A 24,941-nucleotide genomic window follows, 5' to 3' on the forward strand; every position below is an offset into this window, starting at 1 on the left:
TATTGTACTGTATTCCTTTTCTCTTATAAAAAAATTAAAATAAAACCTTGGTTCCCAGAATAATAATTTTTCCACCCTATAATACACATTAAGTGTTTGCCAAAATTTTAATACCAGTATTGCCTTTAACACCAGAATTCTGCTTGTTTCTAGAATATGTATCACTATACATACTTAATCATACGACTGTGCTCAAAAGCCACTTTTTGATTCTCTTTAGTGTCGTTATGTAATTAAATTTGCTCTTCCCACTGATGGGGAATGTCCCAGTGTTCAAGTTTGCTTTTCTTTCATTTAAACATTTACAAAAATTCAAAATCCGAAACTTTACAAAACGGTAGACTAGCTTCCATCCTTAGCTGCTCTGTCCTTATCCCAACAGTTTGCTGGAGGTCCTTGGTGTTTCACCATTTCAGCATTTGCTACCTGCCAGCTAGCCTTCTCTTCTTCTGTAGTACATCATTTATTTAGCAGCACATCATGGTGTCATGTCCATCAATGCATAGAGATCTTGAGATATGTATTCAAAATCTTTCCAACACAACATTGAGCTCATGAAATAATAACAAAATAGACCTTTTTAAGATTTTGTTTTTATTTTTAACTACACGTGTATGTATGTGTCAGCTTGTGAGTTGTGCACACGCACTTGCTCATGAAGGCCAGCAGAAGACATTGGATCCCCTAACACAAGAGTTACAGAGGATTGTGAGCGGCCCACTTATGTTCTGGAACCTAAACTCAGAACCTTTGCGAGAACAGCAAAAAACAGCCTCTCTGCGGCTCCTGTAAGAGCAGCTTTAAGTTGTATCTTGAGGACAGATAAGTTTCTTCCTTAGAGTCATTTTTTTTTCTTAACCCAACTAAAAAGAAGACTCCAGGTTGGCCCAGCTGGAACATCCATCATAAGACACCTTTATACCCCCACATCCTACTGAGAACATGGTTCTCCTTCATTTATCCTACAAAAGAGGCATCACCATATTCAGACCAAAGTATTTTTTCTCCACAAGAAATGAGCATTTCTCTCTGTTGTGTGACACTGTACCTGGAGAGACAAAGAAACAAATGGTTTCCTTAGCCCAGATGCGGAGCGGAACACGTATAAAATAAAAGCGAGGATGCCATTGAAGCTCAACTTGTTGAGACAATGAGTTCGCTGAGGCCATTTACAGAAGCAAGGATAAGTTAAAAGTAACAGCACCACTGAAAGGCCACCCCAGAATGGATGGATGGTGGCTGGACTCTGGACAATCTGGAAACCTACAGCTTTCTTACGTCTGCTGAAAAGGTCAGAGTCTCCTTTCCTTATCAAGCCTTATTGTCCATGTAACTCTAAGGAGTGAGGACCCTAGTGCAATTAGTAAGTTTTAGAAACTCCTGAGACTTGCTAGTTGTTTGCTTCCTCCTCATTAATGAGCCTTCCTTTAGAACTTTCTGAGTTTTTAGCAAGTCTTGACATCCTTCTTGGGTAGAAATTTTCAGGTTGGAGAAAGTGCTCCACGGTATCATAGCTGTAACATAACAGCAGCACATATTTTGATAGTTCATATATGTGGAGAACAACTACAGGGTAACACAGAGGGAAAAGATGAATTTGAAAGGCCAATAATTCCTCACTTCAAGTTCTGACTCAGCCATTGATACCTAAATCATCACCATGTCTCAAATTGTACTGAAAACACAGCTGGTTAAGGAGATGGCATTACCTCGCCACTTTGTGTAGGTAACAGTCTGGCCCAGCAAGTGTCTGGATCTGTGTTCCCCAGTAACTGGAGAACATGCTTCCAAATTGGAATAAAGAGCCTGTACCTCAAGTGCTATGAGCCTGATGTCTTCTTAGCCACGGGAACTGTTCTGTAAAAGATGTACAACATGGCACCTGGCTTCATCAGAGCGGGAAAGAAGGCAAGAGACAGTGCCTGGAAAAGAAAGGACGCGTGTGGAAACCAAGCCTTTGATACCCTAACTGCATTCGACAACCCCTGAACATCTCAAGAGTCTATCCTAGACTCAAGTGGGTAGCTCCCACAGCAGAAGCAATGATTGCAAGACACACAGGAGAAACTGCTTACCCCAACAACTTCTTAACTTTAAACCAATACTTGCAGCTCTTCCTTCACCAGAAAAATAAAAACAATGAGAGTAACACTGCAGCGCTGCTGTTAAAACAAGCAAACAAAACAAAACACTGAAAATTATATATGTGAATTACAAGTCACTAGAAAGTTGTGCTCCATAAACAGTCATCATTTGTAGTGAGTTTGGCAATGTTGTCTGACCTGCAGGCTGGAGAGAGAACTCGGCAGTTAATGTCTTCCTGCTCCTGCAGGGGACCCCAGCTCAGTTCTTCAAAGTCAGACAGTTCACGGCCTATACTTTCAGCTCCAGGGGATACGGCGCCCCCTTCTGGCACCTGCAGGCACCTGCATGCAAACACACACAGACACACAAATAAAAATATAATGTAAAACTTTAGAATTATTTAAAAAGGAACAATTTCTTTCTACCTCTCTGAGCTGCCTTTGTGCTTTTCTGCTCCCAGTCCTCTGGCTTAAATCTGTCTGTGTCTTTCAGTATTTCATTAACAACATGTCCCGCGTGACCAGTACGAGAGCAATTACTGAGATAAAGTGTGTTTTGATAGCTTAGATTCACCAGTTCAGTGTGATAAAAATCAATCAATTTTTTCTTGTGATTTTCTTTTTTAATCCATTGTCATCAGTGAAAAGGAAACGGTATGTGCTGGCACTGAAGGAAATACTGATTTACAAACTAAAATGCTCTTTTCTTTTTTTTTATAAACTGGGGTGCAAAAATGATTCATTATAAATCTGATAAAGAGCTTGTGGTTTTGAAAGGTGTACTATTATATTTCAAGACTGAAATATCTCAAGAGATTGTTGCAAGTGTTGAAATTTCTTTTTCTTTCTTTTCCCCCTCCCCCTCTTTCATTCATTTCTTTCATTCTTTACCATGGCAATAAATTTTCTTGTCAAGTGGAGATATTTTACTGTTGTTAATGTCAGTAGTAACTCTTAGGAAATATATCTTTAGGGCTGGGGAGATGGCTCAGTTGGTGAAACGCTTGCCTTGCAAATATGAGGACCTCAGTTTAATCCCCAGAACTCATATATAAAAAAAGCTAGGCACACACTTACAATCCCACCACTGGGAAAGCAAAAGCCAGAGGATCCCTGGGGTACTCTGGCTGGCCAGCCTCGTCTCCTTGGTGAGCTCCAGAACATCAAAAGACCTTTGTATCAAAACTCCAGATAGGGGCTGAGGAGATGGCTCAGTAGGTAAGAACACCTGATATGCATGTGTGAGGACCTGAGTTTGGGCGAGGCGTGGCCATACCTGCCTGTGAACCCAGAGAACAGTGCTGAGACAGGAGGATCGACAGCTTCATGGCTGCCAGTTAGCTCTAGATTCAGTGAGAGACCCTGTCTCTATGTCTCTACGGAATAGAGTGATAGGTTCCGACACTCAGTGTCTCTTCTAGCCTCTGCACATGTGTATCCACAATGCACATAAGACGGACAGCTCCTGAGGAAAGATAGCCATGGATGACCTCTGACCTCCAGACACGCAAATGCACCTACACAAACACATAACACATCCACACACAGAGAAACACACAATAATATCAACAAAACACACACAAGGAAATAATAAAGGCAGACAAGCAGTCAGATTTGAAACTCTAATCTTCGGGGATAGTGAGGAAAAGCAGATAACTCCAGATGTGAAACCCACATGAAAGAAAAGGAAGGAAAAATTAAAGAAGGCAAGAAGGCAAGATGAGTCAGCTCTGACGCTAGGCTGGCCTGAGCTCAGAAAGCTGGGAGGCCTGGGCCACTCTCTCCTGCTCCAGAGCTCCATGGGAGCCTCCTGGAAACGTTTATAAAGGCCCTGGAACCCACACCTCCCACCTGCGGCGGCAGGAAGATTTATCATTTAGATACCTCTGGGTGGGGCGGGGGAGCCTTGGAAGGAAACATCTTTGAATAACAGCAAGTTGCAAAATTATTTCATTTTTGTTCCTTGTCTTTGCGAACAGTTGACTTGAAGCTTCCAGAACTCCGTCTTTTAACGTCTCCATCAGAGACGTTAAAGGCTAGAAAAAGCCTTGCTGCTCTTGCAGTGATACTGAGATTTATTTTTTCTTTTTAGCTATGAATGGACACAAAAAGATGTCAATCAAACCAGTACAGAAAAGTTCATTTCTTACTCCCTATCGTGCCGGTCACGTCTTTATAGTGTTCATTGTTTGTGGCTGCATTCGTCCACATTCATCTTTGTGTGCAGAGTATCTGCTTGATATTAAAAGTTTCCACGAGATTCACCCTGGGTCACACCTAACGCTTAGGAATTGTATTATCATTATCCACTATTAAAATCTGTGACAGTGTCATAATGTTCATGTCAGAAGTAATGAAGAGCTTAATGTGGGGTAGAGATCCCCCTGCCTGGCGGAGGGGACGGCTCAATGGGGAAAGCACCTGTCACACAAGCATGAGGGTGTGAGTTCGGCTCCTCTGAGCCAGGTAAAGCCAGGTGCATGTTGGAAACCCTGGTGACCGACGGCAGACACAGAAGAACCCCTAGAAGCTCGCACTGGAGCGCTGGCCTGATGTATGCAGCTGCGAGAGCAAGAGACCTTCTCTCAAACATGGTTGACGGCAGTAGCCAACACCCAAGGTTGACCTCTGACCTTCACAAGCATACTGTGGCCTGTACTCAGACCCATGTACACACATAAACATACACATCTTAAAAAAGGAAACTGTCAGTGTCCCATCCCTGTGCATTTGGGCTTTCAATGATGTGGGCACTAGGGACAACCACTCTCCATCAGCCTGTGAGAAGTGGGTTTTGACAGTGGAGATGCCGTTTGAGACCTGAGGGAAGTTTTTCAGGTCCCCTGAACAGCCACTAAAGTCATCGTTGAGTGAAAGTGAAAGTCTTTTCTTTTGTTCCCCTTCTAGAAAACTCTGAAGGCCTGGTGCTCTCAGGTTCCTGATACATGCCGGGGTGGCTCAATTGAAGAGGCTGCTCCGCAGCTGCAGCTATGGATGGACACAGTAAAGGCGCTTGAGGAGAAGGAGAGCCATCACCACACATCAGTGTGACACGGTGGCCTGCGCATATGCACACACATACACACGCAATAAACAAATGTAATTTTTACTTTAAAAAAAAAACAGTTAAGGCAAATGCTGCTGTTCCAGTTGTGACACTGAGGAAATGATCAGTCTCAGAACAGGCTCAGAATGATCTGTGTGTAGTTCCATGTTAAAGAGGGAGGGAGGGCCCACAAGATGGCTGAGCAGGTAAAGCCACCTGTCGCCAAGCCTGAAACTGGAGCTTAGTCCCTGGGACACACATCCTCCCTCCCTCCTCAAGCATTAAATAGGGGAATTTTAAAAACTGTAAGTAGGTGAAAGATAAGGCTGAGCACTCCTGGGTGCTTCACTCTGTGATCAGTCACTATCAGTGACAGGTCTGAAGTCAGGACAGAAGTTGATTCTTATTTTACTTATTTTACTTTTGCATGTACATGTTCATGTGTGCTCACGTGTATTCAGATACCAGAGAAAGGGGGAAATTCGTGGAGGTGTAGCATATCCATGTGCCTGTGGAGGCCGGAGGTCAATCGCAGGCAGCTTTCCTTGGGAATTGGCCACCTTTTTGTTTTCTCAGGCTCTCTCACTGGACTGAGACCATCAGTTAGGCTCAGCTAGCTGGGCAGTGAGCTCCCAGGATTCTCCTGTCCCCTCTTCCTCAGTGCTGGGATTCATCACCATGCCCAGAATTTTTTTTTTTTTATGGGTTCTAGAGGATCAAACTCAGGTTCTGTCTGCAAGCCAGGCTATTTACCAACTGGGCTTTCTCCCTGCTCTGTAGTTTTGTTTTGTTTTGTTTTTCTCCTCATTCGTGTGTGTGTGTGTGTGTGTGTGTGTGTGTGTGTGTGTGTGTGTTAACTGCACGTGAGTGCAGTGCCTGGAGAACCCAGAGAGGACTTTAGAGTCCCCTAAAGCTGAAGCCACGAGGAGCTGTGAGCCACCTGAATTGGGTGCTGGGAACTGAACTCAAGTCCTCAGGGAGATCAGGAAGCACTCTTAACTTGTCAGCCATTTTTTCAGCCCACACTGCTGAGCCGTGTCGCCAGCCTCCAGCATGTGTAAGTTCTGAAGTGTTGGTGGGAAGGAAATGACTCATAAGGGAAGATTAAAAACAAGAGTTACTTATATATCCACCAGGTGCTGGTGACCAACAGTAATGAATACTCTTGGAAAATACATTCTGGCAAGACAATAAAAGCGAACAAAATGATGAATAAGTACCTCTACCCAATGATGTGAAGCTATGGTATTTGGAACTCTGAGGCATTGCCGCAAGAATAGACAAATGCAGATAAAGGTGCTTGCTGCCTAGCCTGATGACTTTCACTCAATCTCAGGGACACATGTGATGGAAGGGGAGACGAGCCTATTCGTCCGATAGGCTGGGCTGGCCGGTGAACCTCAAGGGGTCCTGTTGTCTCTGCCTCCCCAGTGCTGGGATGACAAGTGTGTGTTGGCACACGGAGCTGAGCAACACTGTCTAAAGTTCTTTGGAGCTCTTTGGAGCTTGTAACCTTGTAACCTTGAGTTTTTGGAAGAGAAAACACACGACTAAAACCGAACAAGTAGGAGTGCTAGGTTGGGATTATTTTTCTGGTCTGCGGCCTCTGAAGCTTCTCTCTTTTCCCAGGACACAACAGCAGCCCCACTCGGAGACTCCACTTCCCTGGGAAATCATGTTATAACAGGGATTGGGCTCAGCCACCATCTCTGGGAGCACTAAAACTGAAAATCACAGAATGGACCAGAAACGCATAAAAAAGTCTGAGGATGTAGGTCAGGTGGTAGAGTGTGCGGCTAGCAGGCAGGGTGCCCCTGGTTTGGTCTCCTGCATCCATAAAAGCAGCCATGGCAGCACTCACCTGTAATTCCAGCACTGGGGAAGTGGAGGCAGGGGGAAGAGAAAAGTTCAAAGTCATCTTTGGTTACTGTGATGTTCAGTTTTAACTGTCTGCCTGACGGTATCTATAATCGCGTGGGAAGACAGCCGCAGTAAGGGGTCGCCTCCATCAGGCTGGCTGGTAGGCACATCTGGTGGCGAGGACTGTCTCAGTTAACATACATGGGAAGGCGGACCCTGAAAGTGCATAGCACCATTCCCTGCTTTGGGGCTCCAAAAAGAGTTAAAAAAAAAAAATCAAACTGAGTAATAAGGAAACACACACTCATTTCTCTCTGCTTGACTGTGGTATGACAAGCTACTTCAAGTTTCTGCTGCGTGACTTTCCCCACACTCTAACCTGGACTTCTAAGCAGAGGCTAGACCACTGTAATGTGGGGGCCAGCCTGGGCTCTCTGTCTCAGAGGAAAAAGAAAGAAAGAAGAATAGATCAGGAGAGTAGACTAGTGCCCAGTGGAGCTAAGCCAGCTCACTGGAGATCAAGACCCACAGCTGTTTTTAAACGTATTTATTGCTATTATCATTATCTTTATTAGTGTGTGTGTGTGTGTGTGTGTGTGTGTGTGTGTGTGTGTGTGGGCGCACGCACACGCGCACGTGAATGCCTGTGCCTGTAGAGTCTGGAAGAGTGTCTGGATCCTCTGGAGCTGGTGAGCAGACAATTGTAGGCCACCTGGCATGAGTGCTGACACCTGACCTCTGGGCCCTTGCCATATCAGCTCATAGGCTTTACAGCTTTTAATGCCTGAGTGATCTCTCCAACTGCAAGACCCACAGTTATCGAGCCAAATGCTCTACAAGACAATAAGGATTTGAGAGAATTCTCAATATCTCAGTTAATAAAGAAGAGAAACAAAAGAAGGAAGTGGGTTGGCTCCAGACAAGCCCATGGGCAGGAAGGAGGAACAATGGCAGCTGGGAAGCCTTCAGAGCAGCAGGCAGAGCAGGGGATGGATACTCCTGGCCCAGGGAGAGCCCAAGAGGGGAGGAGAAAATGAAAGGAAAAAGGAAAAAGGAGCCTCACTCAGTTATCATGGAGCACGGGCTTCTGGAAGGGCAGAAGGCAGCTCCCAGTCACTGTCTTGCTCTGTGACGTTGCTGGGACTCACCTCCTGCTGGCAGGGGACCCTCCTGCGTGTGCCTCCCTGCTGTTTCTGCCTCTGGGGTGGAGGATTCCACAGTTTGTTTTCTCTTGGCAAAGAGGATGTGTCCATTCTTGGGACTCTGAGCAATAGAGACAGCCTTCCAGCATTCAGTGCATGTCGCTTCCCTCTTAAAAACCACATTTTTTTATGAGTGTGAATGAATCAGAAACATATGGGTGAGATCTCTCTGCCTGGTGTGAACAGTCAGGCTCACATCCCCAGGCAATGCCCTCCGAGAGGATGCCTGGAATGCAGAGGTTAGTGACAGCGTCCCGGGACGCCCGGGGGAGGGGCGTGTCGCGGGTGTACACCTCACCCTGCCCCTGCACCCCACCCTGCAGCAAGGCCTCCATCTGCATCTCCCCAGGCAAGCAAGGGGGTCTCCCCATGCAACCATCTCCTGCTCCTCACGTGTGCGCATTCTCGTTCAATGACAGGTTGAGCTTATGTCTGTCCGCATGCATTTTCCCTGCCCCCAAACGATAATCTGAAGTAAGAGACCAAACTGCACAAAGAACATAAACAGACAAGGTGGATCTTTACTGACGTGATGACATCTTCCTGGAGGCAAGGTAACTTATTAAATTTCACTAGAAATACTGGTATTAGATTGTTGAACACTGGCAGCAAAACTGAGCCACAGGCTTGCAGCAGCAAAGTCCTGCTTGCAAGTGAAGAACAATGGCTAGGCTCCTGTTACGGATCTGGGCAGAGGCAGCAGCCTCCTGGTTTTGACGCTGACCTCGCAATCAGTACCTATGTTTTAGGGCAGAGCAAGCAACCCAACCTCCACTAGGTTTTATGCTTGAATAGGGATTGAAAAGGCAAACATTTTGTTAGGACCTGGGAGTGCTGGAGGCATAGCTCAATGGGTAAATGTGCTTGCTATGAAAGTGGGAAGACCTGAGTTCGGATCCCAGTTCCCATGTAAAACGCCAGGTGTGGCCATATGTGCACCTGTAATCCCAAAGCTGTAAGGCGTAGAGACTGAAGGATCACTGAGACCTAGCTCCAGGTTCAAAGGGAGAACCTGTGGTGGCTTAAATGAGATACTGCAGCCCCATATTTTGGGGCATGTGAATACTTGATCCCCAATTGTTTTGGGAGGCTTGGGAGGTATGACTTTGTTAGAGGAAGCGTGTCACTGGGGATGAAGGGTGAGCCCTCAGCTCTCAGCTCCCAGCTTCAGTCACTGTGCCGGCTCGCTGCACACTTCCCACTCCTGATGATTGTGGACCCTTATTTCTCTGGAACCGTAAGTCCAAAATCATCCTTCCTTCTACAAGTTGCCTTGGTCATCCACACCCACCCCGGCTTTGCCTCCCCTCAGAAGAGAGTGGGCCTTCCAGGAACATCAACTACAGTAAGCCCAGGCACATACCAGCCCATCAAGGCTGGCTAGGGTCCAGGAGGAGAAAAGGGGTCCCAAAGGCAGACAGAAGAATCAGAGACAGACAGCCTCTTCTCCCAGTATTAGGAATCCCACAAGAACTCCAAGCTACACAACCATAACATGCAGAAGACCTAGGTCGACCCATTCCTCTCTGATCTCTGTGAGCCCACTCAGGACTTATGTAAAGTCAGACATTTTGTCTCAGTGCTGAGAAGATGGAGACAAGTGATTCTCTAGAGCTACCTATCCAGCCAGACAGCCTTGGTTCCGGGCCGAAGAGAGACTCTCTCCAAAAAGTAAGAAATAAGCCAGGTGTAATGGCATACACCTTAAATCTTAGTACTCTGGAGCAGAAGCAGGCCAATCTTTTTGTATTCCAAGCCAGCCTGGGCTACACAGAGAAACCCCGTCTTAAAAAACCAAACACAGTAAAAAACAACAACAACAAATAAACAACAGAAAAATAGAATGGCCTAAGGGATGATACTTGAAATGTCCTCTAACCTCTGAAAACACACACACACCCCTCACCTCTCCACACACACATAAAGTCAGAGAGATAGAGAGACAAAGAGACAGAGACAGAGAAAGAGAAATCAAAATAAAATAGGTTTTTTTTTTTAAGTGAAACAGTGAAAAGTTGGCATACAATCTAATTTTACGGATTTGCTCTTAGGTAGGCTCCTAGGCTTCTTGAGTGCATAAACCCTTTTGTTCTGACATCTCTGGTGAACAAGGATAGAAAATGAGGAGTAGGATGAAAGGAGCACACATGTCCTCAAAGAAACACAGTCAGGTGCACCTTCAGAAAATGATGTTTTTCCTCACTTCCCTCTCCTGCCAGACCTTGGTCTCAGATCATGTTGTAAAATTGCTAAGACCAAGGAGGCCACTAGAGGACTGAAGGTTGAGGGTAGATCTCCAGTCGGGGGATTGTGGAGCAGAGTCTGGATTGCTGAAGCATGACTTCTTGTCTGTAGAGCAGTGGTTCTCAACCTGTGGGTCATGACCCCTCTGGGGGTCAAACAACCCTTTCACAGGGGTTGCTTAAGACCATCAGAAAACACAGATGTTTACATTATGATCTATAATGTCACAAAAAATACCATTATGAAGTAGTAACAAAAACAATTTTATGGTCGGGAGTCACCACAACATGAGGAACTGCATTAAAGGGTCACAGTATTAGGAAGGTTGAGAACCACTAAACATAACATGTTCATCACCTTGGAGTAAAGACTACCTTGACCCAGGGGCCCCAGCAATAATTGAGCAGATCAATACCTAAGTATAGAGTACTAAGTATGTAGTACTGGATCTAAGGTAATGGAGCTGTTGACTCGACTTGGAGGAGGGAGGGTCACAGGCCCCTCGCCTGAGAGCCAGCTGTGATTTTTTTTTTCCTGTCCTTCCCAACTGCAATTGGCCTTGGGAGATGCTAGAGCATATAGAAAATAGAAGAGTGACTGAAAAACAGACTTTTTGATGCAACTGTCATGATGTTGTCATCCATGATGGGGTGCAACTTTACAGAGCCACAGCTGGTTTGTGTCCCCACGATCCTATTTAAAAATGCTCTGTAGGTGAGCCAAATAAACTCAGTAGTTCTGGTCCCTTTTTGTTGTTGTTGTTGTTGCTATGATGAAATATCCTGACAATAAGCGACTTAGGGGAGAAAGGGTCAGCTCACACTGCAGGTCACAGTTCATCACTGAAGGAAAGTCGACATAGGAACTAACTCAACCACCCAGTCCCATCAACTCCTCTGTCAAGAGCACCAAGAGAATAGATACAGTCTTGCTTGTTTGCTACTTCTGTTCAGCCGGCTTTCTTCACTCGTACACAGCTCCGGGTCCAGGCTACAAAATAGTCCTGCCTACAGTGGAATGAGTCTTCCAACATCAATTAACATGCAAAAAAAAAAAAAATGCCCAGAGACACGCCCACAGGCCAATCTAATCTAGACAATTCCTCACTTGAACTCTGTTCACGTTTAGCTTGTACGTAGTGGGCAGTTAAAACTACCAGCACAACCAAGATAGACTTGGGTGGAATCCTTTCTTTGTTTTGTGCCCTGGCTGGTTGCATAGACGTGTGCTAACCCTTACAGGACAAGATGGAGTAAGAAAATGGTGACAAGATTAAAACATAGACTATGCTATATTCTTAAGTTTGATATTATTTTCCCCAGAAAGGGACAGAGTATAGATACTGTTTATTTGAGCATCTTCTTCGCCCAGACCTAAGTGTTCGGTTCACTGGTTATGCTGAACTCGGGCTCGTTCTTTCAGCTCTGTTCCATCCAGCTTCTCCAGAGCTTAGTCCACAAATCGAGCCTGCACAGCCTGCAGACAATGCCAGGTAGCTGCACACATACGGCTTCTTTGCAAGGGGCTTCCTGGCACGTGGTAGGCGGTCAATAAGCCAGTAGCCTCTTCCCCTTTATTTCCTATTAAATCTCATTCCTTCGGTAATTCTCGGAACACAGCTGGAGCTGGCCAGAAGTTGGGCTTCCATCTCTGGAACTAATGAGAACCCAGCAGGGGTGCAGGCTGGGACCTAGCATGAGAAGGATGCTCCACAGAGCCTCTGATGTGGACTAAGCAGGAAGGGGAGTGAGGGTCACCAGAGGAAAAACGGCAGAGACCAGAGCAGCAGCACTCTGCGCAGGCGCGTGAAGGAGGCCTCAGCATCCAGACTGCAGGCTGAGCAAAGGGTCCCGGACCAAGCCAAGCAATCAACGTCTGGATCTGAAGCTGGGGCCGTGGTTCAAAATAAACAGTGAAAAGACAATGGTGGAAGGACCCAAAGCAAGGCTCTCCCTGCTTATTTAAAATACCTTAGCCTGGCTGGGGTGGTTTAAAAAAGTGCATGCTCCGCAAGCAAAGAGTTTGAGTTTAGAGCCCAGCACCCACATTTTAGGTGCTTTGTAGTGTATCTGTAACCCCAGGACTGGGGCTAGTAGATGGCAAGGCCAGGCGGACCCCTAGCCTACCAACATCGAAGACCCTGTTTCAAAATATTAGGTGGCTAACTTCGGAGCTGACTAAGTGGGTAAAGCGGCTCCTGTGCAACCATGAGGGCCTGAGTTCAAATCCCCAGAACTCAAGCAAAACCAGCTATGATATTGTGCATCTACAATGCAGCATTCCTACAGTAAGATGGGAGGCCGAGATGGGAAGATCCCCAGCAGCGCACCAGCTAACTAGCCTGGCATGAGAGGAAAAATAAACAAACAAACCGAGAGACTCTTCGAACACAGGAGAAAAGGAAAACCTGTACCTGAATTTGTCCTCTGAAGTCTACAGACATACAGTGGCATACCCATGCCTACACTTGTTCACACACACAAACTCATGTTGTATACGTACATCGATGATAACTGTAAATATGTGACAGATGATTGACAGACGGATAGGTATAGTAGGAAACGATAGAGAAGGGATCTTGACATTGACTCTGGCATTCACTTGCACATTCATCCCTCTCCCATAAGTGCATGTGTGATTGCTCGTGCGTGCGTGTGCGTGCGTGTGCGTGCGCGTGCGTGTGCGTGTGCGTGTGTGTGTGTGTGTGTGTGTGCACGCGCACACACACCAAAAAGACACTAAACTAGATTGGATCTAAGACCTGATGTCTGTTACCCTCAACTAGCCTGTAAATCATTCTTTCTGTCATAGAAGCCTATGGAGTGGAAGGGGGGAAGGGCAGAATGGGTCCTGGGGACCTGGACATCATTCATCATCACCATCTCTCCCAGGACAGTGCAGCTCAATGCACAGCAGCTGGGGGTGGGAAATCCTTCCCTGGACATTCTCCTCATCTTATCCCACAGTCCGGCCATGCTGCTGCCAAAAATGTCACCGCAGAGTAAATTTAAGAGCAAAACGCACTGATTTGCTAGATGCACAAGCTCCGAGAAAGGAGGCCCTTTACTCAAGAGCTGGAATTACTGCATTGATAAATGTCTGTCTGCTGCTGCCAGCCACAACCCAAAGGGTGGGGGCCGAATTTGATCCTATGAAGAAATTCCTCCTAGCTGTCTCTTAATCTATTCTGTGATCAATATTCATGCTGTTGAAATACTTAAACTCTTCCTCTGTGTTGTCATCTATCTACACATGAATTCATCACAGAGGCCAGATGCAAGGCAGTGTCTGCAGATACTATCAGGAAAGGCTGCAGCTAGGGAAGTAGTTCAGGGTAAGAGCATTTGCTGTGCAAGTATAAAGACCTGAGTTCAAATCCTCAGTCCCTGTGGGCGTGGTGTATTCATGCCTGTAAACCCTGCACTGTGAGGGATAGAAATGGTAGGATCTCTACAGTTTGCTAACTGCTAGACTAGCTTCAGTGAGAAGCTCTGTCTCAAGGAAATCAGCTGGAGAGTGATCGAGCAGGAGGCTGCATGCCCGCCCCCCCATGTCCTCCCACTATGGCCTTTGAAGTGAACAGGCATACTTGAGCCCATGTGTCCACACACATATGTACACATACACACATGGACCTATGCCACACAATCCACACATAGACTCACACCAAAGGGGGTGGAGAATGAGGAGAGAGCATTTCGTTATGACATACGCAGAAGGTACTTGGTCAGCATAATAAATGAGACCAGGCTCCAAAAGGGGGGGGTGCATAACTCAGATTTTCTTCTTTCGTTCTTCCACAGAGCTCAGAGGCCATTGGATTTGAAGCCGAGCAGCACATGTGGTTTTGCTTAGGGCTCGCAACTACAGTGCTGTCCAGGCTGTTTCTCAGGGACCTGGCCTGGAAAGCTTAGATGAGCGCGGGTTTGCAACAACGTTTCAATAATTTCTCCTTTCAGGAGAGCACCCTGTGTCCCCAGGCAGAGACAGAGGTTTAGAGCCTGCTGGGAAGCAACTCTAACAAAGCCTTTGGCAACCCAGAGGATGCCGGGTCCTCTGTTGGCGGCAGTCCATCTCCTGATTTGCACATTCGTCCACTTCACTGGCTGACACACATGCCCACTTACCTATGCAAATTTAGATCCCTTTGTGCAAGTCTGTTGGCGTACATTTCTCACACATTCACTGAGCACACATCCACGCATACCCAAGTATGTCTGGGATACGTATAATTGAAAATGCTGGGGCTGGGAACATGGCTCAGTGGGTAGACTGTTCGCTGTGCAAATGTGAGAACTCAAGTTCAAATCCCCAGAACCACTGTGTGTGTGTCTGTGTGTGTGTGTGTGTGTGTGTGTGCGTGTGGTGTGTCCCAATGTTCTTACAGGGAAATAGAAGGCAGGGACAAGAGAAAGCTCTGTAGACAATTTGCCTGGTGTCCTCCAAAGGGAACAAGATGGAACAGAAAGACTGGCCAATAGCCTAGCTTGTCTCTGACCTCTACAAGTATGCTGTGGCACGTGAGGACCTGAACTGACACACAGCGAGGGCATAAGTACTCACATGCATACATATGCACATAAACACACATGGAAGGTGGGGAGAAATTTAAAAATCAGAATGGACACAGCCCTTTCTAATGTTTACATGTGTATACACACTCTCACAGGACCATGCTAGTTCTCCTGCCCAAGGCATGTATTCTATTGTGATTTTGTGGCATTCATATTAAAGCTCTATGCATGATGACAGCTGCACCCCGCTACAGAAGTGACAGTCTTTAGGGGACAGAATGAGAACAAGAGCAGCCTGACTTTCACCAGACCCCTCCAGACCACTGCTCCTTACTCTTTAACAATAGGCAGAAGCAAACCCTGGCTAGAAGCCTAACTGCGGTGTGACCAGGTATGGAAAGCTGAGGCATCCGTACTAATGCAAGTCAGTGCAAAAAAGCTGATTTGGACAGAAGGACTTCCTTTATTTTTTAAACCTTTGTGTTTGTGTATGATGAGTGTGCCCGTGTGTGCATGCATGCATATGTGTGTGAACACACATGTGTGTGAAGGTCAGAAGACAACCGAATGCCCTCCCCCACTTCCACCTTGTTTGAGCCAGTGTCTCTTTTCGTTGTCTACCCCTATAACATGCCAGGAGGGACAGTCTACTGGCTCTGGGAGATTCTCCTGTCTCTGCCTCACGTCTGGTTATATGAGTACTAGAAGTAGAGACACATGCATTGTCCAGTGACTCTTCCAGGTTCTGGGGACCTGAGCACAGCAAGCGCTTTACCCACCGAGCTGTCTCTCCAGCCCACTAGTGACTTCCGTGGGTGTTCAGAGTGAACGGCGACGAAGGCCCGAGGCTCCTCTTCTCTCAGTCCACACAGCCCTATGCCTTTGCGAGTTCCTTTAGTTCGAGGATATTATTTGCTAACAGGCTTTCTATGGCTCCAATGAGCCCTTTACTTGCACATTTTCGAGATTGATGAAACCACCCTTGGAAGTGAGACAAGAATTTTGGAGCAGTGCACCAAAGACCAAACACCCAATTTACAGACAGGCAAAGTCTTAGTGGGTTATATTTGTTCTTAAATAGTTGGCAGTGGAAATTATAATTTTCTTCAATGCAGCATTGGTAACCTTTGAATTTTCACTCGCTCCTCCCCGTAAGTAGAACATCCCATACCCCACCACCTACCTCATATCCTGATAGCCAAACTCTTCTACCTCTGACCCCAGGAAACAGGAAGCAAGTGTAGTTTTCCTTTTTTTTGAGTTCAAGATTGCTTTCTCAGGCTGCAGAAACCCATGAGAGCTGGAATCCTTAGCCTGAGAAGTTGGAGTGGGTGGAGACTGGGGGTGGGTTGGGATATGGGGGTGGGAAATGAGAAGTCTGGGCCCAGGGTGCTGCATGGAATTCCAAAATGGGAAAAGAGACCTCAGCTGCTTTCATATGGAAATTGGCCTGGAAGCTGACTTTGTCTCTGCTTGGAACCCAAGCCAACACCAAGTTCAGTGAACCTAACACACTGTTCAATCAGCCATTGAAACCCAGCAGAAGAGCAGGCAGGGAAGGGAGGGTGGAGGGGCAGAGACTCCCCTTTCATCTGTGCTTGGTTCCGGAGGAGGCCAACAGAGGAATTAACCCGGGAAGCAATTGAAGTCAAATGTCCCATCTAAAGTGAAGGTGAGTTTGCATGGCTTTAAATGAAAAGGGGGAAGAAAAGAAAGAAAGCATGGGGTGAGGGGGAGGTCTCCATAAGCTGCAACCAACAGTGAAAGGGTTAACATGCCCCATGTGAACCAGAGAAGGAAAGGCCTTGCTGTAACCAGGGGCCCATCCCCACCCTTCAGAAGATTCTTAAGGCAAATATTAACTGAATTTCTCAAGATTTCTTCTAGATTTATCTTTGCCTCCTTTGTGTTTGTTCCCATCCTCAAGGAAAGCCAAGGAAGCACCTGCTTCCACAAGAGGCTAATGTACTTTCTTAGGTACTTTTTGGGGAGACCAGTTTCCTGTCTTTTGTCCTTGATTTATTATTGCCTTTATTTGTTCTCCCCCGTTTAGTTCATTTTATTCTTATTTTAAAAGAACAGCTCACAGGCCCTTCTATTTTCATGGAAATTGCTCAGCAATAACAATTTCAGATAGCTTGCAAAAGAATAATCATCATGCCAAGGCCAGTTCACCCAAGATGCTTTGCAGGCATTTCACATAACAATTTACTAATTAATGACAAATTAAATGGAATTTGGTAAGAAGAATCAGAGGTTAGAGTGCTGATATATATTATGTATAAAAAAGGTATGCAAATATCTTCAGCCCATTTGTGGTTCATCAGTGGGAAATAATAGCCATTCTACTCAAAACTCACAGATGGGAGGGCATAGAGACAGAACTTGGAAATTGCATATAATTCTAATTTTTAAACAGTTTCTTAGATTGTACATTGTGCCTCCATTTTCCAGACACAATGAACCTACTCTTCTTTGTTTTAATGGTTTGGAGCTATTGAAATTCACCTATACTTTGTTGCATATATTAATTGAATATCGGGAGGCTAAAAGCAACTTCGGAAAAAGTTTTTGCTACGTCCTTGTTAGCTTTGATTGTCAACTTGACACAACCTGGGTTCACCTAGGAAAGGAGTCTCAGTTGAGGGTTACCCAGATCAGACCAGCCTATAGTCCTGTCTGTGTGTGTGAGATTGTCTATTGATATGGGAGGGACAAGTCCACTGAGGGTAGAACCTTTCCTGGGCAAGTGACCCTGTGCTGCAAAAGAGAACCAGTGAAGCATGAGCCTGTGAGCCAGCACACAGGCTCTCCAGTTGTTCCTGCTTCAAGTTCCTGCTTGAGTTCCTGTCCTGACTTCCCTCAGTGATGCACTATGACCTAGAAACAAGCCAAATAAATCCTTTCTTCCCCTAAGCTGCTTTTAGTCAGTGTTTTATCACAACAACGTAATGAAACCAGAGCAATCACTGCTTCTAAGTCTCCTATAGCAGATGCTGGAAAACTGTAGCTCTTTCTGTTTTTGTTAGGAAAGGTTTATTGGAATGCAGCTACATGCGTTCATCTATATACTGCTTAGGACTGCTTTTGAATTACTAATGCAGAATTGCCACAGAGATTTGAAGCATATAATGACTACATTTCTACTCTGACCTTTTGTAGACAAAAACGTGTTAGCCTCTCTTTCGTAAGGTAAAGCTGGAGAGAGAGAACATTTATCTTGAAAAGCAAATAAAAGCTGTTAACAGAAAATAACACTAAGAAATTAAAGATGTCCTGTTACCCTTTAAAGTCCATAAATGGTTATCATAAGTCCAACAACACTCCAAAACTTTCTTCCTTACTCTGTGTGTTTGTGTGTGTGTGTGTGTGTGTGTGTGTGTGTGTGTGTGGTAAGAGGGGTGACTTTCTTTTCTCTACTTCCTTTTTTTGTAGCCCAATGGATAGGCAGCTCCTCTCAAGAGAAAAGAAGCCACAAGATATACTCACTTGTGCCTTAGTGGTATAGCTATTATAAGGGTAACCAATCACTTAGATTTGAAGCCAGCTCCACGGGACAGAATTAACATCTGGAACTGTAAATTCAATCTGGTAAGAAGTCCACAGCCGGGGAGGTATTAGGCCAGCCAACAAGCACACAAAAAAGAATAAAAGAAAGGAAGAGAAAGAAAGCACAGGCCATCCTAATGAGGAAAAACTGTATAAGGAGGGGATATGTTTGTCACCTGTGGGAGCATAGGTTTCCCAAGTCACATACAATGATTGATTTGGACATACGTCGTTAATACATGTTTACTATGCATTATGCCTAATTTTGTGAGATAAAATATTTCTTTGGACCTCCATACCAGCTTTTTTATATCATGGCAGCCCTGTAGTGGTGGAGTTGTAAAAAGGAGGAGCAAATTTGCAAAGCCTGACAAGCCCTTAATTCAGATCTCCCAGCAATCACTCCAACTCATTTTATTGGACTACAAGTTACAAGGTCAGTCCACACCGAAGTCCCTACTTTTTGGTTTGTTTGTTTGTTTTATTGGTGGTGATGGTGTATGTAAGAGGGCATCACTCAACTTTCCATCACACTTTTCTTAGGTACTGCAACAAGTATCTGAGATAAAGCAACGTCTTAAAAAAAAAAAAAAAAAAAAGGTTTATTTTAGCTCATTGCTTTTTGGAGAGTTTAGCCATAATCCAGGGCCCTGAAAACGAAAAACTTTATTAAAAAAAAAAAAAGCTCTATGTCATTGAGGCCTGGGACAAGGCAGTATACATCATTACAGAGCCTCTTGATAGAGGAAAGCTGCTCACTTTATTGCCAGGAACCAGAAAAGAGGGAAAGATACTGAGGTACTTTTTCAAGACACTCTGCAAAGGTACGCCTCCCTCACTAGTTCCTACCTCGTCATTCCCACCACTTCCAAATGCCAAGGTAGGGAGAAAGCCTCTGGCCCTTTGGGGCAAGACTCCAAACAGTAGCAGTGAAGAAGCGGAAATCCATTGTAGGGAACACATACACAGAAAAAGGAGGATTTGGGTCTTTGTTTGTAGCAGGATCTCATGTAGATCAAGCTGGCCTCAAACTCATTACCTAGCAGAGGATGACTTTGAACTTCAGACCCTTCTGCCTTACTCCCAAGCTCTGCACCACTATGCCTGGCTTCATGTAGTGCTGGGATGAAACCCAGGGCTTCCTACATGCTAGGCAGGCGCTCTGTCAGTTGAGCCACACCTACAGGCTTTTACTTTGAGCTCCACAAGTGCTTATTTCAAAATGGCTGTGGAAGAACTGACAAGCTGCCTGACTCCTAACTCATTGATGACACCCTTCATCATACCCAGGCCTTAAATCCTGACTGCTCAGTTGTCAATGGGAAAGGCTAAGGAAGCTATAAACATGCCTCAGAGGGTGGCATGCTTAACGCATGATGAGGCTAACAGACAAATACAAACCTTCCATTTGAAGGGCTGAAGAGAAGGCTCAGCTGTCAAGAGCACCGCCTGTTTTTGCAGAGGATTGGAGTTCTGTTCCCATCACCCTCACTGAGAAGTTCACCACTGCTTGTAATTCCAGGTCTGAAGGGTCCAGGGATCTAATAGCTCAGTCACCTGTGGATGCCTGCATGCACATGTACATAGATGTAAATAAAAACTAAAAGAAATCTTCAAAACAAATCCTGTCTATTTTGAATGGGCTTATTGTTTGCTGTGGCAACACCGGATGACCAACGTCAGTTTCCTGATTGGCTTACCTCTGAGTGAGACCTACGAAGCACCCAGCAGTTTGTCTTCATTCACTACTTATCTTTTTGTAGCCTAAAGAGTTTGCAATAATCGCTGCTGAAAAAATTTGGATTCAGCCAACAGGGGGATTTGGTTTCCAAATGCACCTCATTTTAGCTGTGCACCTTGAGAAAGACTCTCTGCCTGTGTTTCTCCGTGTGTTCCATGGACAAACGTAACAGGTGCTGTAAGCATTCATAGAAACGGGGGCTCAGGAGGTGTTAAAGTGCCTGCTGTGCAATTGTTAAGACAAGACTGTGGATCCCTAGAGCCCCCACGTGAATGGCGGGTAGGCGTGGCAACCTGCCTGCAGTTCTAGATTTAAAAGCAGAGGCAGAGGAATCCTCTCTAGCTGGCTGTTTAGATTAGTCATATGGGGAGCTCAGGGTTTGCGAGACCCTGCTTCACTGAATACGATGGAAGGATAATGGAGGATGACTCCCAACATCAACCTTAGGTTTGCAGACATACATGTGTGCACACATGTACCCACATGTAAATTATGCACATTATACAAGCACACACATGGAAATGGAAAAACAAGAATTAGTAGACATAAATACAAAATTTCTTAATTGTTGACATACAGTGAGCATTCAATGAATGTTGGTGGCTACTGCCGTTGATTTTAGGAGATTGTGAGCAGAGACTCACAATAGAGTCTGGAATCAACTTGAATCTGAAGCAGAAATTGGGGAACAATTTCATAGAGCATCAGACAAAGACACACAACACTGTATCATTTAGTTGAAAATAACTAAACATATGGCTAGGTATTCTCTAAATCCAACCTCTCTCTCCAAGGGTTCAGGAAATAGAACAGGGAAAGACCCTTAGGCAGATGTGCAAGAACTTTAAATGTCTGTATGAGGAGTTCTCGGGTATTCTTGGGAGAACTATTGAAGGCAACAGGAGAGGCAGACAAAATGAACCAAACATTAGGAAGACTGTTTATGTAGCATGGTAAATGGACTAGAAGGGGGACCAGGAGGGAAATCGTGAGGAGTAAGAGCTTCAGCCTGCCTTCTATGCTTGGAGTGACTTGAAATTTGAAACAGCAGTTCTTTTATTTTTTAAGTGTCTAGTTAACATGTATTAATTAGACATAATGGGTTTCATTATGATATCTGAGTACATACAAATAACATATCTTGATCATATTCACCTCCATTATCCCCTTTTCTCCCTCTGCCCCTCCTTCTGATCAGATTTCCAGCTAGTCCCCCTTTACTGTATAGGCTTTTGTATGCAAGAGTTTATGTATTTAATTAGGGATACTCAGAAGAATATGGGCAAAGGGTTATTTACAGGAACACAGCCAACTCACCAGTGGCTATTCCACTGAAGAAACTAGCTCTCCCACACACTCCCACTCCTACCCCTCTCGCCACTACCAACTGCTTGCAAGTCCCCTGAGGTTGGGCCTTGTGAGCCCATCTGCCCAACGCCACCAGGAGTTCCACGTGCCCAGTCTCGTGCATCCAGCCACAGATTTTAACACTCCTCCTATGGGAAGATGGGCTCCACCTCCCACCACCTTGCGAATGATTCCACCTTGGTGACTAACCTCTATTGAGGCAGGTACTTCATGACAGACCTGCAGGGCTCGGTCGGGATAAACAGGGCTATTTCTAGCTGGTCCTTTCTCTGTCAGGCTTGTGATTTAGAGCTCAGCTTCAAGCCAGGAGGAAGCCAAGTTACCCCATCGAAAGGCCAAGCCCCAGCAGCAGTCCTAGCTTATAGCCAGCATCAACCTCAGACACGTGAATAAGACAGCCTCCAGGGGACCCCAGTGTCAGCAGTCCTCAGCAGGCAGCAGGCCTTTGCTTCCCCCGCAGCTGAGGGCACATGAACTCTCCTCAGTTGCATAAACTGCTGTTTTCGAGTAAAATAAATATTGTTGATATTTTTAGTCACTGACTTTTGGGGTGTTTTGTTACACAGCAGTGGTTAACTAGAAGCAGCTGTCCTAGATGCTGGGTAGGCGTCACACGCACTGTTTCTTCTTACGCTTTTTCAGAAGGCATGATCTGGAAATCAAAATATTTGGATGGAACGCTCCCTACCCCGCCACCCTCTCCATTTTCTCAGTGGCATTTACCGTGATCTGCTATTGTAGTCTTCATTTGCTCCTGTGTTGATTTATTTGGTGTGTGTTTGTTTTACCTCTTCCTCTCCCATTAGGCTGGAGGTCCCTTAGTCCCCTGATCTTGTTTGTCTTGCTCAGTGCTATATCTCCTTACCCATCCTAGGTCCTGGCATGTCATGATCACATTGTAAACATTTGTGGGATAATGAACAAGCAGATAAACACCATGAAACTTGGACGTGTCCAATTTCATTACACAGAAACCACGTTCAGAAAGCATATGCCCCAGTTTTTAAAAAGAGAGAGACAGAGAGAGAAACATTTTATTTAGGTCTGCAAACAGAGGGGATGATTTGCCCTTTTTGTTTATTTCTTGCATATGTATGTAAATGTGTGATATGCATGGTGTAAGTGTGCTTAAATGTGTGTGCATGTTGGTGAGTGTACATGTGTGTGGAGCCCCCCTCCGTCACTTTCTACCTTAAACAATGAGGCAAAGTGTCTCATCTAACCCAGAGTATTCTTTCAGGTAGCCTGGCTGTCCAACTTGGTCTGGGGACCCTTTTCTCTGTCTCCTGTTTGCTGGGGTTGCAGGTAGACCATTGCACCCACCCAGCTTTAAGGTGGGTTCCGAAGATACCGATTTCAACCCTTATCATTTCCAGTCCAAATCATGGTACCTATGCAGTCCTTGCATGGGAAGTGCCTTTGCCACTGAGCCATCTCAGCAGCCTGTGTGCATTTTTTTTTCTTTTTGTGAATTGGTCCCAAGCAGTCCACATCCCTGTGTTGATATGGCCACGTTGCCTGAGCTTACAGAAAATCGTTGGATCATCTTTGAATACCTGCTCTCTCAAGCACTGATGTACTCTATCTCCTCAGACTCTGCTCCATAGACACACATTCCTACTCCCCATCAAGGGACACTGATACAGGCTTACAACGTTAGCTCTCTCATCACAGTTTTAAAGCGAAACAACTTTGGGTATGACTAAAGCTACTCCAGTTCAAGTAGCTTAAGAAAGCACAGGGACAACCTTTTCTTTGTGTCAAACCAACCATCTTGGTACAATCAGCAATTCCAGGCCTGTGAGAGCCCCTGTTTCACATGTAACACACACACACACACACACACACACACACACACACACACACACGTACTCTCCTGTCCCCCAGCATCAAAAAGAACAGAAATTTCTCATCATTCCGAAGTCTGGAAAGTTCAAGGTCAAGATACAGAAGGCTAAAACCTTCCATTCACTGTGCGTCCTCACAAGTCAGAATAGACCTTGAAGTTCTGGGATCTCTAAAAGGCGGACCTCCACTCACGAGGGCTCCAATCTCTTCATTTCCTGCCTCCACCTCCTTAGCAAATCCTTCAGGCCTGTGCCACCACAACCCACAAAATCCACTCTCATGACCCAGCCACATCCCAAGCAGTTCATCTTTTAGTATAATCATATTTGTGATTTAGTTCCAACGTATGAATGGTAGCAGACAGAGATTCAAACTATAGTCCCCACTCCTGCACTCACTTAAAAAACTCTCTCTCCTCTCTCTCTCTATATATATATACATATGCACATATATGTATGTATGTGTGTATGTTATATACAGATATATATGTTTGTGTGTGTGTGTGTGTGGTGTGTGTGTGTATGTGCCACAGCGCTCAAGTAGAAGACAGAGGATGATTTTCAGGCATTGATTCTCTTCATTAATCACATGTGTGTCCCCAGGATTGAACTCCAGTTGTCAGACTTGGTGGCACGCACCTTTACCTGATGAGCCATCTCTCCTGCCCATCTATAATCTCATCGAGCGCACATGTTATATGCAACAAGATAAAAATGGGAAGCGTGAACACATGGGAAGGAGAAGGCATTGTTTACCTGGGAATCCGACTGAGGCCTCTACCAGCTTATGGCCTTTCTCCTTTCCTAAGTATAGCCCCACAACGTTCTAGAAATCTCATTAGAAACCCCTTGTGCAAATTGAGTGGCTCCTGGCTTTATCATATCACATTGATGTCTCATCCAGGGCACCTCAGAAACCACCCTGTATTCTCACTTTCAAAAAGAAAAAAAGGGCAAAAGAAAAACAAACAAACAAACAAACACCCTGGTGTTTCTTAGCAGCCCCTCTGAGATGCAACCTAAAAGTCACCCAAATGTGGCTAACTCCAAGGCCCTGAATTGTGACTCTCTTGAGAATCCTGCACCTCACCTGGATGTACCTTATTCTTTCCCTTAGCCCCTGTGTTTAAAATGTGTGTTCCTGGCGTTCTGTTTGTGTGTTTGTTTTGCTTTTATAAGTTCTGCCTCTCACTGAGCCACCCACACCCCTGCTTTTGTCTGTCCCTGGTTACCTTTGTTTCTATTGTTAATAAACTCTAAACCAGTTTCATAATGGCTTGTTCTGAAATTCTTTTCTTTCTGGAATCCAAGGACCTGGTTTTGCCTAAGAATCTGCCCCTAAAAATTAAGGGAAGTCTGCTTGCTACTGGAGGCTCCACTGTGGTCAGGTCCCAACTTTAAGATCATTCTTCTTCAACACCTTTAGTCACCTTTCTTTTGAGCCCCCAAAGAGGACTTTAAGACTGAGAAGTAAGCACTCATCTGG

The 24,941-nt window shown here is 45.3% G+C and overlaps 2 long non-coding RNA genes across 3 annotated transcripts; one reads left to right on the plus strand and one right to left on the minus strand.

The window, feature by feature from the left end:
- Window positions 1-576: 576 nt before the first annotated feature.
- Window positions 577-16,286, minus strand: LOC132649010 (uncharacterized). The gene is made up of 5 exons (XR_009587396.1): window positions 16,134-16,286; window positions 2,283-2,426; window positions 2,076-2,162; window positions 1,813-1,922; window positions 577-1,048 (listed from the first exon to the last, which is right to left on the minus strand). It is a non-coding gene; the product is annotated as an uncharacterized LOC132649010 (long non-coding RNA).
- Window positions 16,287-16,487: 201 nt separating this feature from the next.
- Window positions 16,488-24,728, plus strand: LOC132649011 (uncharacterized). Of its 2 annotated transcripts, XR_009587398.1 has the most exons (3): window positions 16,488-16,622; window positions 18,802-18,935; window positions 24,059-24,728. It is a non-coding gene; the product is annotated as an uncharacterized LOC132649011 (long non-coding RNA). The 2 variants fall into 2 exon arrangements; XR_009587397.1 differs by lacking the exon at window positions 18,802-18,935 and having other exon boundaries at window positions 16,491-16,622.
- Window positions 24,729-24,941: the final 213 nt, after the last annotated feature.

This window comes from Meriones unguiculatus, chromosome 18 (genome assembly GCF_030254825.1).
Source record: "Meriones unguiculatus strain TT.TT164.6M chromosome 18, Bangor_MerUng_6.1, whole genome shotgun sequence".
Lineage (NCBI taxonomy): Eukaryota > Metazoa > Chordata > Mammalia > Rodentia > Muridae > Meriones > Meriones unguiculatus.